The following is an 18696-nucleotide window of genomic DNA, read 5'->3' as shown; positions in this document are numbered from 1 at the left end:
CAGCAACAGAAAGCTACGAGAGTGACGCTCTGAAACAGAATTTCAGGTAGGCCATGGCCTAACTCTAGAAATGGTGGCTTCAATCCCAAAATATATATGAGGCATACAGCTACAAGGTAAAACAAGCACCGCCATTAGGATTAACTCAGTAGAACATGACGTTAGGTGAGATGCTAGGTGGCATCTAAACTGGGTAGTACAATGAAAAACAAACAAAAGAAGTTTTGTTACTTGATATTTCCCCACCTGTACTAATACGAGATTCTATAGATTGATACAATATTTGCCTTTACTGGCCCTTTAAAAAAAGGGCAGCAGAACAACAGAATAAAATGCATAGACTTGGATTAGTTGGTTAATCTAAATGCTACTGGCCCAGCATTCGCATCATTTTCACAAACAAGCATGTTTGCCCCACTGTTTCAGCATGAAACAGATTAATAATGTTGATTTTTCCATTAAGTTTTAGTGGTTCATCTACAGACATGGTATCTGCAACCTCAACTCCACAAAAAGTTTCTCACATCCAGCAATGAGACAGATCATCCCACATGTGGCGTAAGAACATATGCAGCCATTTTATGAAGTTTTGTGATATGCTTCATATTTTTTATAAAAGGTAAATGAAAGTGAAAAACACTCACCTTGCTACTGGTGGGAGCTGAACCCATAACCTCCGTGTGACACACGTGGTACTCTACTAACTGAACCACAGCTGATGTGGAATGTCCTTTCAACAGCAGGTGTCACACAGTACATATTCTGTGCTACCTTGAGGTAGCGTATGGGGGTTTATTAACCAGGTGCCTGCTCCTAAGATAATGTGCTAGGTGGCAATTGCAGTTCAAAGGATGCACCACATTTGCCATTGCAGATGTGACTCGGGTCAACTAACACTCCCAAGGCAAAATTAAAGTTTACTAAACATACATAAATACCAGAGAGAGTAGATGGAGGGACGACCACAGTTCAGTCAGTAGAGCACTACCCATGTCGTACAAAGGTTGCAGGCTCAACTCCCACCAGTGGCAAGTTGTCTGGCCTTCTACCTTCATTTACCATTTCCTTTATTAAGCCTATCGTAAAATTTAACCCTCGTGCATAGGTAATTTGAATTCTAATTTAACTTAAGAAGAAGCTGGTTATATTTTTCCTATGCTTTCTGTATAATTGTAGATACAGCACTCTAAGCAGTTATACGACTGTTATTAGTGCCAACTAGCACGACCACTTTAAACTGCAATTTAAAACATGGTCAAAATTAAAAACAGGAAGTTCCATGTATGACATATGTTGGGCATTACAAGGGTAGCTGAAATAATACTATCGTAAAAGCCAGCAACATCTCATTCCAAGGTGCTCCAGCCACTGACAGTGACATCTGGAAGCTAGACGGCAGAAATTGTGAAAGCTTGTCTAATAAAGAGTGCAATGATTCAAGACGACTTTGTGTGTATTGAAAAACGCAGAGATGCAACACAAAGAAATAGGTGAACAGAAAGCCAGCACTGTTGCTCACACAACATGAGAAAAAAAAATATTGTGTGGCCAGTCTCCATCACTAGAATAGAACAGACTACTATTAACGTTTGCAAACCAAGGGCCTCCGCATTTATACAAAAGCATTTGATTTGTCTCACACTCTTCACGTAGCACCTCTCAACGGCAACAATCAGGCACTTTTTCTCAATTTGCTCATTTCTGCACAAGTGTGTACTATAAAAAATTGCATAGGGATAAAGAAACTTAGCAACAAAAAAAGAATTGTACTTGCTGCAAAATTTCTCGTTGCAAGCTTTTAACGAGGATGCCACCTTAAGGGCTAACCACATCAGATGTTTCCTCACGCCAGGGCTATGGACAAGATGTGGCATGGGAAGTGATATCCTTCTCCACTATGTGGTCTGTTTTGCAGGTATGCACCAAGATTTCTAGATGCACAGCACAACACCACCAGGTCATGCGTCACATCATGAAAAGGTGGCAATTTAAACCTGCGTCTGCCGTGGAAGTGAGTTGCAATAGGTAGCAAAATCCACGTGGAAATTTGTCACAATTTTTCGTGGTTTGTTTTGTAAGCCAAAAAAAGAATGCTCAAATTTGCATCCTCCCCAAAAAATAACGAGGACAGATGCAACAAGCTGGGTGTAGTGAGTGAGAAGGTGGGGGTGGGGAAGCGCAGTGTTGACATGTCTCGGGCTTGGCGCCATGGCATACCGCCCATTCCCTCCCTGCACATTCACTAGTACCGCCAGCAAAGTATAATGGCTCTGGAAATAAGTGCACTGTTGATAAGCTAATGCTCAGCCACCAATTAATTTGTGTTACTCTTGTTTTTTTTAACGGCAATGACCACTTTATACAGGCTTCCCCCCTCCAGATAAAAACAAGTAGCTTAAGATTACTAATGACACCAGAGTACACAAGGCCTAAAAATGGATTTTAAAAATGCTCTATGTGGCATGCACATCACAAGCAGCAGTCCATCAATTGGATCAGCATTAATATGACTCTGGACAGCATTCTGGAAAAAAAAATAAGATAGTTGCATTGACATTAGACTGAACAAATAAAGGAACAGAGAGTTATGCTGGGAAACAAATATTTCGGCTACAATTTTTCCAGCATGCAGCATGGAGCATGCTGCTCCAGAGTGATTGTTTATGATGTAGCTGCCTGGAGCATGACACAAATATTTTTGCTTTTGTGAACGCAGAAGTAATGACACCACGAGTATCATACACACGTCTTTTCAATCTGTTGCCGAGGGCTCCATGTGAGGACAATCAGTGGCAAAGCACATAGACTAGGGCATAAATCTATCTCACCAAGTCATCTACGTACATGCAATAGCCCATCAGTATTATTCCTTCTTTCCCAACATGCAAATGTCAGTTCACACCCTTGCAGGTTCTTGCTAAAAGTTAAAATTCATGACAGATGCCCCTCGTAGCCTTCCTGCTAAATACGCACATCATTGCGAAGCTTCGTAATTCTTATGCCATTCTTTTCCAAACAAAGTGTCCTGTACACTCTCTGCACAACAAGATCAAAAGAAATATGTATATACAATTGTTGGCAGGAGTGGAAACACAATGAAACGTCTCTGCAAAATTAGTCTTATTTATTATAATTATTTTTTTTGCCCCCCAAGAATGCAGGAGAGATTAGTTCTCTGCCATCCGTCGAAATATTATGCTCCATTTTCTGTCAAAAGACGAACTATAGCCGCATTCTCAAGAATGCGACACTGGTGTAGTGTAGTGCATCTCTAGCACACCCTAACCACATAAACAGTGGTAAAGTACTGCAAACTTGAATCGCATTAACGTGCCAGGGGAGTGCCGACTGAGAAAGGTAAAGCTTACACAGTTCGTATAAATGCTGGACCATCAAGGGAGAGAGGAAACGTGAGATGGCTGCCAGCAGGTGCTCTCTGCTCATCAGTGAAACATTTCACCTGGAACAGGCTCTGGCTCATTTGGGACAAAGGGGGCTGCACAATATGCAGTCACCGTTGCAAAGTGATTCATTCAAGTAAACATGACTCGTGTTTGCAGTTCTCTGACAAATTATACAACACGCGTGATCACATCACATTCTGGAAGAGCTGCTCTTGTCTTCTCTCCTTTTTCCACGTTGTAAGGTTCTGTTGTAGTCCTAACGCAGGAGCCGCATGGCACTTTCAAAAACTGGAAAATGTGTTGTGCATGCACCTGTGCCTGCTCAAAAGGGCATCCGACGGGAAGCGTTCAGGACAGTAGGAACAGGCAAAGGGCTTGAAGCACGGCTTGCTCGGCTGGCTGCAGTGTTTCTCCAGCTGCTGCTTGGTGGTGAAACCCTTTTCGCATGACACGCACCGGTAGGGGCGCTCGCCTGTGTGCGTGCGCACGTGGCGTACCATGGTGGTGGTGTAGACGGTCGAGTAGTTGCAGAACTGACACACCAGGCGCGGCGCGGGCTCCTGGGAAGGCTTGCCCACTGTGCCAGCTGTGCCATCACCGAGAATGCGACCGTCGAAGGTGGGCACGTAGGTCCGGATGGGAGGAGGAAGAGGAAGAAAAGAGAGAGAGCAAAAGAGTGAATTGCAATGGATTGTGGGACACAATGCATTTGTAGCAACCAAAGTTCTGCAGAAATGCACAATATGGACGATATTTTGTGGAAGGAAACTCTGGCATTTTACATACCAGCCCCAGGAAGCTACAAAGGAAACAAGCTGGCTTCCTTGCAAAGCAAGCTTTGTTGTAGAGGAACCCCTTCAACAATGAATTTAGCTAGCCTTGTAAGGAAATCAAGCTCTGCAGCAAAGCTGGTTAGGAGAGGCACAACTTCCTAGAACCTGAGGAGTACCTTGTTAAAGAATGTGCATAGCACAAATTATTAACTGTACTTCTAGTCTGCATGCCAGTGTTAAACTGTACAATGCCAAGACAGGCTGGGAGACAAGGAGCAACCCAAGCTGCGCTGTTTGCTCTAGCTTCTTGAGGATTGGTGCACAACTCTTTCTGGGTCACGTCACGATAGGATAGTTAGGACACGCATGCACCTCTGCAATTTATCCACATTATAAAAGCTAGTTTAGCAGATGCAGCACTTGACTTAGTGCTTCACCAGCAGCAACTTGACCCCTCTGTATTGTGCTCTTGCAAGCGACAAGCAGCTAAATTAACAATGCCAACTTAGTTCACAGCATTTGCAATCGATTAGCATCAATGCCCCCTCGGCACTGCAACTCGATGCAGACAAGATTACAATTTGCATGCCATACTTGCTCATTCTTAGCTATAGTCTGCGTATTGAGGTAAACTAACAGAAACTTCCCAGTTTCTGCTACATCAAAACTGTTAGCATGGAACCTACAGGTTAAAGCTGAAGAGCATTTCAACTACTCTTTTGGAATATTGCAAGAACAAAGTAATGACACTGCATCCATTGAAAACATCTCCTAATAATCAACAGCAGCTGATTTAATCTTCTATTTCTGCAACATCTAGAGTTACATTTTATAGAGTAGTGTATAACGTAAAAGGCTTTGGAAATGTTATGACAGTGAAATGCTTAACTTGTAACATGCTGCTGCACAGTCACTTCACAAGACAATGGAATAATCAGCTACAAGGAAGCATTCACTTTCACGTGAAAGTTACTGCATACACTTGTATCAAGTTCTTCCTCAGCCTGAACAGCTCCAAAGATCTGTCAGGTTCACATATCTGTAGCTACAGAAGTTTCTGGCTGGAATCTTGCACGCCCATCCCGATCCCAACTTGCTTGTGCAACGTAATGTGCGAGGGATGACAAGCAGCGATACCATGACATCCACTGCAAGCAAATGGTGCACGAGCCACAAGACATGCGGCACGAAGCCCAAGAAAAGAGAGCCTAAGGGTCATAAGTCATATTGAGCAGCCATGTGTAAGGGATCGCCATCATAAGTCACAAGTAAAGGCACAACCGAGATAAGCCGTCCTGGGACAGCGCACTCTGGCCTATACTGGTTTCATCAGCTTTCTGCAGCAAAGTGGCCAATGGGGTAACGTCACAGCCGAAGTCTGGAATTGTCATGGTCAACAGCAACCACCAGAGCTCCACTTCAAGTGCCAACCAAATGCACGTAACGTCAAGTATAGAATGTGACATAATTCTACAAGGTACGCAAGAATGCCAAGGTCAAACAATGTGCTTCATTGCCAAACCTAATGCAGCAAACTTATGCCACAGGAAGACAGCATTCAGAACTGTTCAGTAGTTATGCAATGTTACTGCAGCAAAGTACAGAACATTTACGTGGAAAATAAATGGTGTTTAACAGGCGGAAGCACCAAGTCTTCTGACCAAGCAAGGTCTACTTGCTGTAATCATTTCCAGTTAAGAAAAAAAAAATGTTCAACACACTCATCAAACTTTCTCATGCACCGGCTTTTAAAAGCCCCTGATGCTTCAACAACACACACTGTGGTCATTTGAGGTGTCTTCACAAATAAGTTACTTTTTTTTCTTAATGCAGCTAAAATCATGACCTCATGATACTAATTTTGTCAACTTTCCAGTTTACAAACAAGCAATGATGTCCTATGGACAACCACAAAGTCAAGATCCTTTCGAAATAAACAAACTTTACAGTTCTCTTTATCGCTGTCAAACTGACATTTAGCAATAGCACATCTGAACAACTTAACTGCTTAACAACTTAAGTAACTGCTCACTTCACATAAAGCCTCACTGCAAATAATTAGTCAAAACACAGCAAAAAGATGGATGACTATTTATGAAAACAAAACAGCATTTTTTTATGGGAACTAAGGCAGATTACACATACGAGCACTCTGTTGATGTCCACTTCTAATTTTTGTGAAAACTGCTGGTCAACACTATGTTCAAGAATTAAATGGTATGAGATCATACTTTTTGCAGAGCATCCATGTACATTTATGAGCTTGTCGGTTGAAAAACAAACATAGGCAAAAATAAATCTAGAAACCGTAAAAATGACTGACATCTGTCTGTAACAGCCACTGACCAATTAGAAGCCATGGCTTTTTTAATGTTTCAAATGAGAAGGCAGAAAGGTGGACGTCTTGATGAATAATACGCACATGTACTGCTGTGGCAAAAGGCAGCGTATATTTATTTCATCATCTATCAAAACTTACACGCAAAGAGATTAAAAAAAAACGAAGTCCTAAAGATAATATATAAAGTTTGTCCCCATCAAGCAATGGTTCCCTTGCATAATGTGGCCTTGCTTTGTCAAAGAAAGCACAGAGTTGGCAAGGCAAGATCTGTGAGACTGTGATTGAAACAGACAAGATTACAAAAAAAGAACAAAAATGATTGAAAAGCATCTTCGAAGTTGTGCAATACCGGCACTCTAGCAATGTCAATGACAAAACACTGTTATGTTTTCTTTTTAACAGTGCAAGCAATTCAGGATGACAGCGGCACTGGTATGAGAAAATTCAGGCAGTGAGAAAGGCAAGTTTCCACGGTGTAACTTCAAAGGCTAAACATCATGCACAACAATCGAGCACTGTAAATGTAAGTAGAAAGCCAATGTCCCTCTTGCACTTCAATAAAGGTACGCAAAGTGCAGATGCAACAAATGACACCGATAATACAACATTATTCACGCTAAGAAAACTGACATCCTGGGGCCTCAACTGAGAAAAATGGGTGCAAGTCGGCAGAGCTGTCTGAAATCATGTGGGAAAAAAGATTTAAAAAAAAATTTTTGCGTAACATAACGCCACAAGAAAGAAACTAAAGGCTGACACCGCTGGTGACAAGTCAACTCCTTCAGCGTACTGCACGCATATTCGTACACATACATACATGCACATGAAAAGGAAAGAAATAAAAGGAAAGCAAGAAAATAAATTTCTTTCCAGGTGCCTAAATATTTTGGAAAGTTTGTTCCCAAAGATTAGCAAAAACAATGAACAATGCCACAAAAGAATCAATGTGACAAAATTTTAACTAATGTCTTCTCAGGTAGAAAGAAACAAAAAACTAAGCCAGAAAGAAAAGTTCGGCATCAGTTTAACTTCTGCACATATCACTATTGCAATCACATATCAGTAAATCTTACCACATGCGGTGCAAAGTATTAAAAAAAATATGAGTCACCATGTTAAGGGGAGACAGAACAAATACAAAAATATGGTAAGTATTACAACCACTATTTCCTTAAAGGGACACTGAAGAAAAATATTAGGTTGATTATGTCGATACCTTATCTGTCTAAACATCTATCGTCTTATTTTTATTTTTTTCAGCCGCCAAATATGATTTTGTCGCATAAAAATGTGCCGCGAAACGTCTTGATGCCACTTGATTTGAATCGCCAGTACCAAAACTGAGGCCACGATTTGATCTCCACGTCACTACCATTGCCACTATCTGCGAATAAGCCACCCCTCTCTCACTCGCATCACTGGCTTTCCTCGAACCATCCATCTCCCACCTCTCCGTCTCCTGGCTAAGGGGCTAGCCGCATGGTATCTGGACATCATGCCATATGTCACAGGAGGTACCATATTCCACAACAGGTTGCCCCTTTCTGATTTTGCGTTTTCATCACTTTATCGCTTACAAAAGCTATGTTCTCGCTGTGAGTGACAAATCCATTATTATAGAAGTTTAATGTTTCAATGTAGCTCAAGTTAATATTTTTGTTTAGTGTCCCTTTAAGTGGTTTTTCATACCTCCTAGGTTATGCAGTGTCCCCAATGCTTCACACCTACCTTTGTTCAGGAAGCCTCAACACCCATGGCAAATGAATTCAGCCTAGTTAGCAGAGTAATGACATGCAACATGTGATGAGAACTTGAAAACCTCCTAAAGCTATCCCATGTGGAATTATCCCTTAAACCAACCCAAGAAAATTGCCCACTCTTCCATGGTACATGGTAGCGTCATGGAGTAACAAGGCTATGCTAACAATGCCAAACTAAACTGCCAAGCCACACAACATTTGTGGCACATCAAATTGACTTTCCAAGGGCACGGTAAGGCTCCCTTAACAAAGGTGGCCCCAGCTGTTGAAATGTCAGCCGGTCTTTTTGAAGCAAGTTAACTTCACTCAATGTTACAAACAGTGTGCAAGCATCAGCAATATCACTGTAAGTGCTTATCTCTAAAGCAACACATATTTTAGTTACAGCAGTGCGTAAAATAAATTTGTTCCAATGCACTTATATTACAATGATAACCTAATAAATTGCTTGGAGTGCAACATGAAAGTAGGAATCTGGTGACGCATTCATTACAAAACACAGCCCCCACTCTCAACAGTTAGTAATAAGTAAATGCAAGTGACCTAGCCAGAAAGTACCACTACAGAGAACAAAAATCTGCAAGAGTTTCAAACATCACTGTTGCAAGCACGAGTCCTGTCCTGTAACAGGCACTTTACTGACACGGCATTGCTGCATAAAGGGGCCTCTCTGGTACAGAAGCAGTGGACAGAAGTTAATCCTTGCACAGTATCTTGCACAAAGTCAATTACAGTCACAGTACAAGGTTTCCAAAATACTAAACGGCTGCAGATACAGCCATCACCTATCACAATATACACAGGAAGCCCACGCAGTTCCCTCCAAAGAGACATACCATATCAAAAAACCATTCTTGTTCAAGTGAAAACATACATAGACAGACCTTAGCATCCTTAGTTATGCACAACCCTGAATATTCTCTCTCTCTCTCTCACACACACACACACAAACACACACACACGCGCACACACATGCACGCACGCACGCATGCACACACACGCATCCACACATATCCAGCCTTGAAGTAGAATTCTCAGTTGAACACTTTCGGGGATGTTCACTTTCACGAGCTATCACGCTACTTGGCACCAGACATAATGGCGTCTACAAGCAGCAGCATTCCTAGCACTATGCCAAGAGAGTGTGCTTGGAATTGCGTGAACAATGCCGTTGCCTACAGATGCTGACGAGTTCAATGCAAAATCGCATGTAATCTTGCAAAAGTGATAGTACTCCTGAAAGTAATGGCCAAGAATGTGCCCTTTGGAAAGTACTGTACTCGTTTGCAAACCTTAACTTCAGGGTCGTTGGTGTAAGGAACTGCATGAACTACAGCAGAGTGACAAAAAAGAAAGACACATTCCTTGCAAGTTTCAAGCCTGAAGCCTATACCTTGCAATCTTGCGAAGCGGCTCAGCGCAAATTTTCCTCAGACTTCTATCTGTAACTAAATCAACCCACTAAACAGTTCTCAAGGCACCACGACTACAAAAGCTAATTTTAATACTAGTGCAAATCTGTAGGCTTTTTTTTTTTTTTTTAGTGCTCTCTGGCTATGGCATTGGCTCTCAAATTGGGATATACACACAATTGTTAAGTTCTGTGGAAGACAGTTCATGGCTCTGTGGACACCTTACATGATGCATGCACTACAGTGTTTTCACATTTTTTAAGCACACAAGGTTCCTTAGACTTGTCTAGCATTTGTTTTTTTTACAGGCAGCCTTCTACAAGTACATGTGAAGCAATGAGCAATCAAAGGCATCATATTGTGTCAGCTGAACCTTATGGAGTGGTCAAGAGCCCCATTATAAAAAAACAAAGAAAAGTTGAGAGAGAGAGAGAGAGTATTTTCATGAAAGTTTTGCTAGCCTGCTTATGCCCAAAAAGATGCCTATTGACTGTTTTACGAGTCCACTCCCACGAAACCCGTCGGTTGCTTTAAGAGCCCACAATCCACTTTCAGCCTTACAATGTTCACAGACCGTTCAGTGTGACCACATCTGCTTCACCGTGTTTTTGTACTACAATACAATATGTGCCTTGACAGAACTGAAGGGTCTTACAGCAGCCTTAGCTTGGTATTGCTGCATCTGTTGTGCTCTTTACTGCATTGGACTTAAATTAAAATTACTTAAATTACTTAAATTACTTTAGCCATCAAAATCTTTATTCCTTTCCTCTCAGCAAGTGTCATTGATGACAAATGGCAAAGTAGAATCTGTCAGAAAAAAATTTACAGTTTGGTAACCACATTTATCTACATCATAGCTACGGCTTCTCAATCCCCCAAACCTAATGGCATTCAATGCCAGGTTTTCCTCCTGAAGTGAATAATAGGTACAAGGCACCTACAATTTGCTGCTGGGAGACTCTTCAAAAGCAAAAATAACACTCCAAAGGCTTAGAGGGCACAGGGAAATATTACACTATAAAATGTCTCCACCCTTATAAGTTGCACATTCTTTACCAGACCTGCCACCAGATTTGCATATATGTGACTCAGAGCCTGTGGATTTATGCTAGGTGTATGGCCACTTGAAAGTGAAGCCACTCAATGCTAAACGCCTTAAGCAATACCAATAATTGATAAATTAAAAGATATCTGGGTATGCTACACTTTGCTGATGTTTTTATTACTATACTATGGGCTCTTACAAGTGGGTGCCGGTAGCTTTGCCGTCGCCTACTTTAGCGCTACGCATATTGCCGCATAATTTTTGAACACTGTGACTTGAACAGTACTGAAGACTATGATGTAAAGAAGCCTGTTGATGCCACGAAGTGTATGTTACTGTTTTTATAATTGTTTCTTGGTTGGTTGGAACATTCTTAGGCGCACATTTATTACTTGCTATTTCCCTGTGCACATGCATCACCCATGAGCTTTTGTTTTGAACCTTGAATTGTTAGTTATGGCTCATCCTGTGCAGCTATTCTCCCACCATTTCCATCTTTCATGCTTTTGTGCCAACATGTTTCAACTGTTACCAACCTGCCCAGCTTTTTACCTTTTAATGTTTGATTGTGTCCACCGCCAGGCGAGGTGCGGCAGCATTGCACAGCATACCAACTTAAAATAACTGTATGTGTTGGGTACGCCTCTCACAACTTGTTTTCTGCATGCAACTTGCAGACTGTGCCCTGTGCACCCGCACTCGGCAGCAAGACAACTAAGAGATGGCACGTCTGATGCAGCATGCATTAGGACATCTAGATTGACACAAAATTATGTAGGCACGAAATGAGCACTAAGAAATAGTTGCAATCACTGGCCAAGTCAAGGTGTAAGATGACCGTGACTTATGCAAAGTCATGCAAAGTAGGTAGTGACCAAAGAACCTGTATGAGTTCCATAATGCCTTTCCTTTTTTATACCTTGACTTGGTCAGCGATTACAATAATTTCTTCATTATGATGTCCGACTTGACAAACATTTGCTGAACTCTTAACTACGTGAAAGGAACTGGCATGTTTGAAAAGAAAATATGGGAAAAAAAAAATGTAGGACATTTATGCCACAGTTGAGAGCAACTGCTCACCCTTCTTTAATGTGGTATGCCTAAGTACAATACACTGGCCATGAAGTACATGGCTTGTGTATGTATACATGGATAGTGATTGACCAGTGTCATGGTCAGTAATGTCAATTCCAGTGAGGCAAAAGTGCTGAGGAAAAGCACAGTCCTACAGGTGAAGGCACTTCACATTGTTCGGTATCTTAAAACACCTTTGAGGGATCATTTGACTATTATCATTTGATAGCGATGCGCGGCACTTTGGCTCTTTTGCATGCAATTTGCAAGAATATATCGCCACTGGTCAGTGTGGGCATAAATAACCCAAAATATCAGCAATTGAAATCTGCAGGCTTGATGGTAGAAAACTTGTCACTGCTGGAAACAGCACCTCCCTCCTTGCTCTTTGTACATTGATGTTGATCCCTCAAAAACATTCATAGAAAGCACTGCCTATGCTTCTTATGTGGGAAATGTATTCTGATTTTTGCCAATGCCTTCAAAGAATATGAATCTTGCCAGCAAAATAATAATGAAGATTGCCATGTGTATTAAACTGCATTCTAGCTGAGATTTCAAGAGAGTATAAATCAGTGTGGAAGACTCGGGCATTTCAGCTCCTTTGACACTGTGTAATATACTACTATATTCAGCATGAAGCAACTATTATCATTAGCAGTCAATCAGATAAAGTTCTATGACAAGTTAGAAACAGTTATTTCATGCACACAAAGCAATTGAACAGATATCGTATATTGTGCACACTAAGTGTGCTGCATCACAAGGGAGTAACCAACCAAGATGTTACGCCAAGAGCAAGTTTCACATTCTCACTTCCAACATTCGGTAGGATTCGTTAGCAAGGACAAGCGGTTGTGGTGGCTCTCTCATGAGACAAGAATGTGCAGACCCTTTAACTGCACTCTTTTTTTGGCCTCTACAGCAAAAATACACTTGCTTCCACTAAACTAGTTCTCCAGAAATTCACAAGGTGAAGGGACTTTCATAAAAATTGCAGTCCACATTTCCATAGCAGAATGCAATGAAAGGAAACCTGTGCAGGTTCCTTGAAAGGACAACATATTTCTTCTACTCTGAATGAATTTGGCTCAAACCCTTACACTGTGGAAATTTTAATAAAATGCAATTGTATTTCATTACTGTTTAATGTACTCTTAAGTACCTTATCCAGCCATGTATGTAAGTACTCAACTTTCCACCAGTACTCTGAATGACATTTGATCCCTAAAAATCAGCTATGCAACTTATCATGTCAAGCATACCACAGAACTGTTGGTTACATTGTGTTAGGATGCACACTTTCTGAAATAACTTCTAGGAACTCTAATGAAGGTGACAATTCTTAGATTTTAATAAATTATTACGAGCTATACTGTTTTGCTGTTGGTCTAGTTGGACCACTTAGGATGCTGGTAGCACTTCATGCAGGACTCTTGGCTCGAGCAACACAACTAAAGAAGAGGCCTTAGCTTCTGAAAACCCTGACAGCTCTAGTGGTTGTTGGCAAACAAGCAATGTGAGTAAGTCCAGCAGGGCCAAGCTTGCTTTCCTTAAAGGGCCCCTAAACCACTTCAGATGCTTTGAAATAACAAGCACAGTACGTAAAGTCATTTGTAATGGTCACACAAGGTCAACCATTACAGCTTAGTAATTTGGGAGCAACATAAAATTTCAAGTGAATAGCTTATCTTTCGTTTTAGTAGTGCCAACTATTATCTCAGACATATGATCCTAGTAACACCAGCACTTGTGTCACCAGGGTTTCTAATCATAGGTCACAAGAAACCCCTATCAGGGGCTGACAATGGTACAGAATATGAAGGGGAAAAAATAATGATACTAATAAATAATAAGAAATAAGAGAAAGGTGCAGCCTGTAGCATTAAAAAAAGGAAGCATCCACTGAAGGACCGTGAAAGCTGAATGTCCACCAGAGCAACTGAAAGTGATGGCAAGAAGAGCGGACAGCAAATATTTCAGAAGCAAATTTAGCCTTTCCAAGTACCCACATGACTAATCTTAAAACTCTAAGAATTTTTGGCAGAGCGACGTTTGTGATGGAAGTGCAAATAGGAACAGACAACAAAAAGGGAGACAGGAATGTCACTAACATGTCCGCTCCTGTTTATGCTTGTGTCATGAACCTCTACCAACAGACCCTACAGGAGAAAACATTTCTCAACAGCACCTCGGACAGTAATAGCCAAAAGCGAAATTCTTGACTAAGTGCATATTTAGGGGCCCTTTAAGATTTCCGGCTACCTTGGGAGAAGCTGCACAAGCACGTCAGCACACTGCCCCTCTGCCAAGTCACCTTGGCCCCTGCGAGTGTGTTAGTGCAGCGGCGTCTCCCCAGCGAATGCGGCCTTGCCTGTATTGCGAGCTGAGGGCGAGGTGTGGTCTCACTGCTTCTGCAGGCAAAAGTGGTTCACCATTGTGTGCTTCCGGGCAAAGGTCTTGCCGCAGACGCGGCAGTGAAAGCCACTGCTGCCAGGAGCCGTCTTTGTTGAGCACGGCGCAGCTGCGAAGAGCCGACGGTGACGCCCTACAGACGTGCAAGGAATGGCACAGAGCACCTTAACAACACTGGGGAAATGGTCAACCCCACGGTAACCAGTAACTAAGTCTACCTGTGCACAGCTAAGGAACGAGCTACTCTGACAATGTGCACACGAAAGTCGCAGTCATGTAGCTTTTGCCAATGACCAAAATGTAAACTTGGCATATACTAGATATATCACTGCGCACGAAGCGATAGTGAACTGCAGTGCATGTAGGTCTTCATGTGCCAAGTCAGTCTGCAAGCAAGCTATATGGCTTGCGAAATTTACGCCATTGATAAAATATGAAATGGGAAGGAGATGCTAACTTCCACTCCAATCAATCAAACAGCACCATCTTCAGGCAACCTTATGTTGTCAAAGAGAAAGCTGTGCATGAAATGAGTTTTGGCTAGAGGAAAATGCGAGATAACATGACAGCATTGCAAATGGGCTGCCTATTTAAAGCAGAGTCATACCCTTTCAAAAGAGTTTAAAGGTAACTCATGTGTGCTGACATTTCTTGCTTGATTGGCTTTCACGGAGTCTAAGAATAGGTTGCTACCACGACTTAGCACTCACAATACATGAATTTATGTGAAAAACGCATTGTGTGATGGCAAACACAAAATAAACTTCTGTCAAACCCCTCTTTTTTTCTTATGGTCAACCAAACAACCGCACGATTCTTTTCATAATGCTTCTTTCTATGAGCTCACTTACATGGCCCTCTGTCAATTTACACATCTGAAAGCCATGACAACCCTGTGTCGGCTGCTGCATTGGTGCAATCATGTTGCGGGAAAAGCTGTAGAGCTGAACAAGTCTTCAAGCTCAAGATAACTTTTGTTCCATCAAGGCCACACGACAGTGAAAAAAAAACAATGTGCAAAAATAAAAGGCATCCCAAAGAATTTCCAAAACAAGCTTCAGTGTAGGTTCATTGCTCACTAAGAAGGCAACACTATCCAAAACATACCCATAATAAACAAACAGAATAAAAAATAAAAGAAGGAAAACACAATTTCAATACATAACAGTTTCATAAACACTACGACAATCGCAGCTGTGACAATAGATCCCAAGTGCGACAAGTGGCCTGTATATAATATCATTTTTTCCACTGTTGCCAAGGTATACCCACTGGTAAAACAACTAGAAATGGGCTACATACAAAAGTCAAGAAGCTTATTATCTCTTCCGTAATTTGAGCAGAGTATAAGCACTAGCTCCCATAACTTTCTTTGTATCAACAAGTCTTAGCCTACCTGCCTTACTCAGACCACTCAAAGATGTCTTTCTTCTTGACGGTCTAAGACAAGTTTTATATTGTAAGCCCTTAGCTTGAAGTACTTCTCTTGTTCAGAATAAAGCTCAACAAGAGAGCCCCTTCAAAGCCCCTGTGTATGGTAATGCTTGGACAGCAACAACACATATTCCATTTCTATTAGAAAACCCTGTCAACTCCGAAAAATGGCAATGCAAGACAGAACTGCCAAGACTACATATAACAGACAACTACATGCCAAGGTATAAGTCTAAGGTATAAATTAAAAGCACAAAAATCGCAAGAAGCACACAATGCAAAGGTACAACACGTAATAAGAAAATGCCGTGAAACACAAAAACACACAACACAAAACCTATTAAGGAGACAAAACAAAGTAACTGACAATAGACCAACATATGACAGACTTTTTCACTGTCTTTTTTTTTTACCAGGAAGAACAAGTGGAAAGGCCAGCTAGTAAAAATGTTTGCGCCTTTGCTCGTGCTCAAACATGAGGAATCCTCCCTTGACATGGCACAAATGCCTGGTGACTAGCCAGTTATAAGCTCTAAAGTTACTGCTGGGTAGTTTGCAGCACGAACAGAGTCTGGAGTGGATTTCCGAAATATAAAGGACCAAGTCAAAAACGAAAGAAAGCCACTGACGCAGTGTGCAATAAGAATCGGTTAGCGCAAGGCAAAATAAATGTTTTCATAGGCTAGTGCAGATCAAAGAGAATTCTAGCAATACTAGTAGCTGGAGGTGTTTCGAGCCCCAACCCTACAGCTGAAGAATTAAGGATGCTACAGTGTAAGGCAGCATAATTCAGAAGGTCACGTGGCATTTCAACACATGCACTTGTGTATCTTGCTCCACTGGAATGCAGTCACAGTGGCTAGTAATTATACCGAAACTAAAGCGATTAATTCAAGCTATATTAACAGACTGAAACTTTGTAAGTGCAGAGTGATCAGCCTTGCCATGAGCAGAAACTTGACATGCCAGAATGAATGCAAAAGCAAAAGATGGAAACATCCACTTCAAGATGCCCAAACCAGCTCCCTACAATGAGAGATTTTGAAGACAGATTTAGGAAGCCAGCTAACTGGTTATTAATAAACAAGTTATTACATTACATTATCGAAAAGCCAAATGTCCAGCTTCTTGTTACTAATGCAACTACTACAAGAGAAAATACAGTTAAAACTTGATCTAATGAAACCCAATTTTACTATGTTCCCGATCTAACCAAGAAATTTCCATTCCCTGGCAGGTACCCATAGGGTTCAATGTTGTCATCAACCCGAATTAACGAAACTAACTTGGCCGAACTCAATTTAACAAAGTTTTTCATGAAATAAATGAGTAAAAAAGCGGTGATTTCTTTTTAATTCTGACACAGATGGTTTTTTGTGCGACTGTGCACTCTAATGCTAACGCATAAAAAAATATGGGCACTCTAGTCACGGCCCTAGCTTTATTTTGACGAAGCTGCACGCCACGGCCATGGATGGAATGGCAGACTCAACACCGCCTCAGTAGGAGCAGCGGTGCTTGCTTTCGTTAATTCATGGTTTATGTGACAGATGGCTGGATTAGTGGCAAATACAATGCCGCAGTAGCTTTTGCGTGTTACTACATTACAATTTTAGATTTCGTAGGACCACAAATTTTTTTTTCGATTTTACAAACTCCCCTATTTAACGAAGTAATATAAGCGTGGTCATCACTTCATTAAATCGAGTTTCAACTCTAAACATTTCTGTAAGCAAACATTATTATGCAGGCCTGACTTGTATAGTATCATTCTTTTCATGTGAATCATTGACATGGCCAAATATGCCGCATGCAAGTTTCCACATGCACCACTTCATTACCGTATAGCTTCAAAATGAAGCCAGCGACCATAAAACCAGAGCAAAGAAACAGAAGCTATTAGGCTACTGCACAATAATGCTTTATATAGTTATATTTAGCTGTACATTATGCATCTGTGGCAAAGACAAGGAAGGCAGAGGATGCCCAATTACTAACAACATCAAGTGGGGAACCATTGTAGGTAAACCATATTCAATTCAGGACTGGAAGAGTTATGGGAATGTGAAAATACACCTTTACTCTTACTTGCACCCATTAAAAATTTTTCCCCCCATGCCATGACTGCACTGGAGCCAGATTGACCACTCACAATTGCCAGAGGTACAAATAAAGCCCCTTTACAAAAGCAACAGTTATATTTATGAACTTAGCATACCAAAGATCCACCTTGGGTATCAATATGGCAACTTCAGAGCAGACAGAAGTACAGGTGCCTTACCCTCGAGTACGCTCTATTACCACATGGGTGGCACAATAATTTGCCTTCCATTAAAATGGAAAATGCAAGCTTAAATGAAAAATTTTGCAATATTTTTATGTCAGAGAAGCAGTCATTTCAGACTTTCTTTATGGCTCATGCCATGGAAATATTGTTTAAGTTCATTTTTAAAATACAGAAAAATATTTAAGTTTGCAAGAAAACTTTACAACCAAAAATGAATTGGGCAGCCTTGAGAGCTGCATTTCGTGGTGCCAGTAGTGACATTAAAATTTACACGTGCTGGGATCAAGTGATTGCTTGGGTAATGGATTTTAATGTTGCAAAGCAACAAAGGGTTTTTGTAAGAAAGGCTTTAGCAAAGGGCTCCTGATTAATTTTAACCATATGGGGTTCGTTAAACATCAGCCTATTTTAGGCCCATTACAATTTGGAGGCCTTTCCCAACGATCTTCCCTTTCTTAAGACAGCCGATCTCAACCTGTGCCTGCAAACCTCCCAGCCTTAGCACATGACCTCGCGCTCTGCAATCACCCGACTGCCATTTCCTTCCATTGGCACCCATTCTGCCACTCTGTAACTGACCGCAGATTCTCTGACCTACACATTACATGATCTGTCCAACTTTACTTTAATCTCTAGAGTGTCAGAAACATTGGTTTTCACTCTCTAAACCGGCTTCTTGTCTCTTTAACAGGGACCTGAAACCCTTTTCTAACTAATTATAGAATTACATCACTACTGAATTATG

General features: G+C 41.3%; 1 long non-coding RNA gene across 2 annotated transcripts in view; it reads right to left on the bottom strand.

Moving 5' to 3' along the window:
- Positions 1-6608: 6608 nt before the first annotated feature.
- LOC135901294 (uncharacterized) overlaps positions 6609-18696 on the bottom strand; it is a 31816-nt gene continuing 19728 nt past the window's right edge. For both annotated transcript variants that reach the window (XR_010564085.1, XR_010564086.1), the window contains exon 4: positions 6609-14363. This is a non-coding gene — a long non-coding RNA (uncharacterized lncRNA). The remainder of the gene's footprint in view (positions 14364-18696) is intronic.

Source organism: Dermacentor albipictus, chromosome 3 (genome assembly GCF_038994185.2).
Source record: "Dermacentor albipictus isolate Rhodes 1998 colony chromosome 3, USDA_Dalb.pri_finalv2, whole genome shotgun sequence".
In the NCBI taxonomy this organism is placed as follows: domain Eukaryota; kingdom Metazoa; phylum Arthropoda; class Arachnida; order Ixodida; family Ixodidae; genus Dermacentor; species Dermacentor albipictus.
The sequence above is the reverse complement of the archived record's forward strand: the minus strand, read 5'-3'. Positions and strand labels throughout refer to the sequence as shown.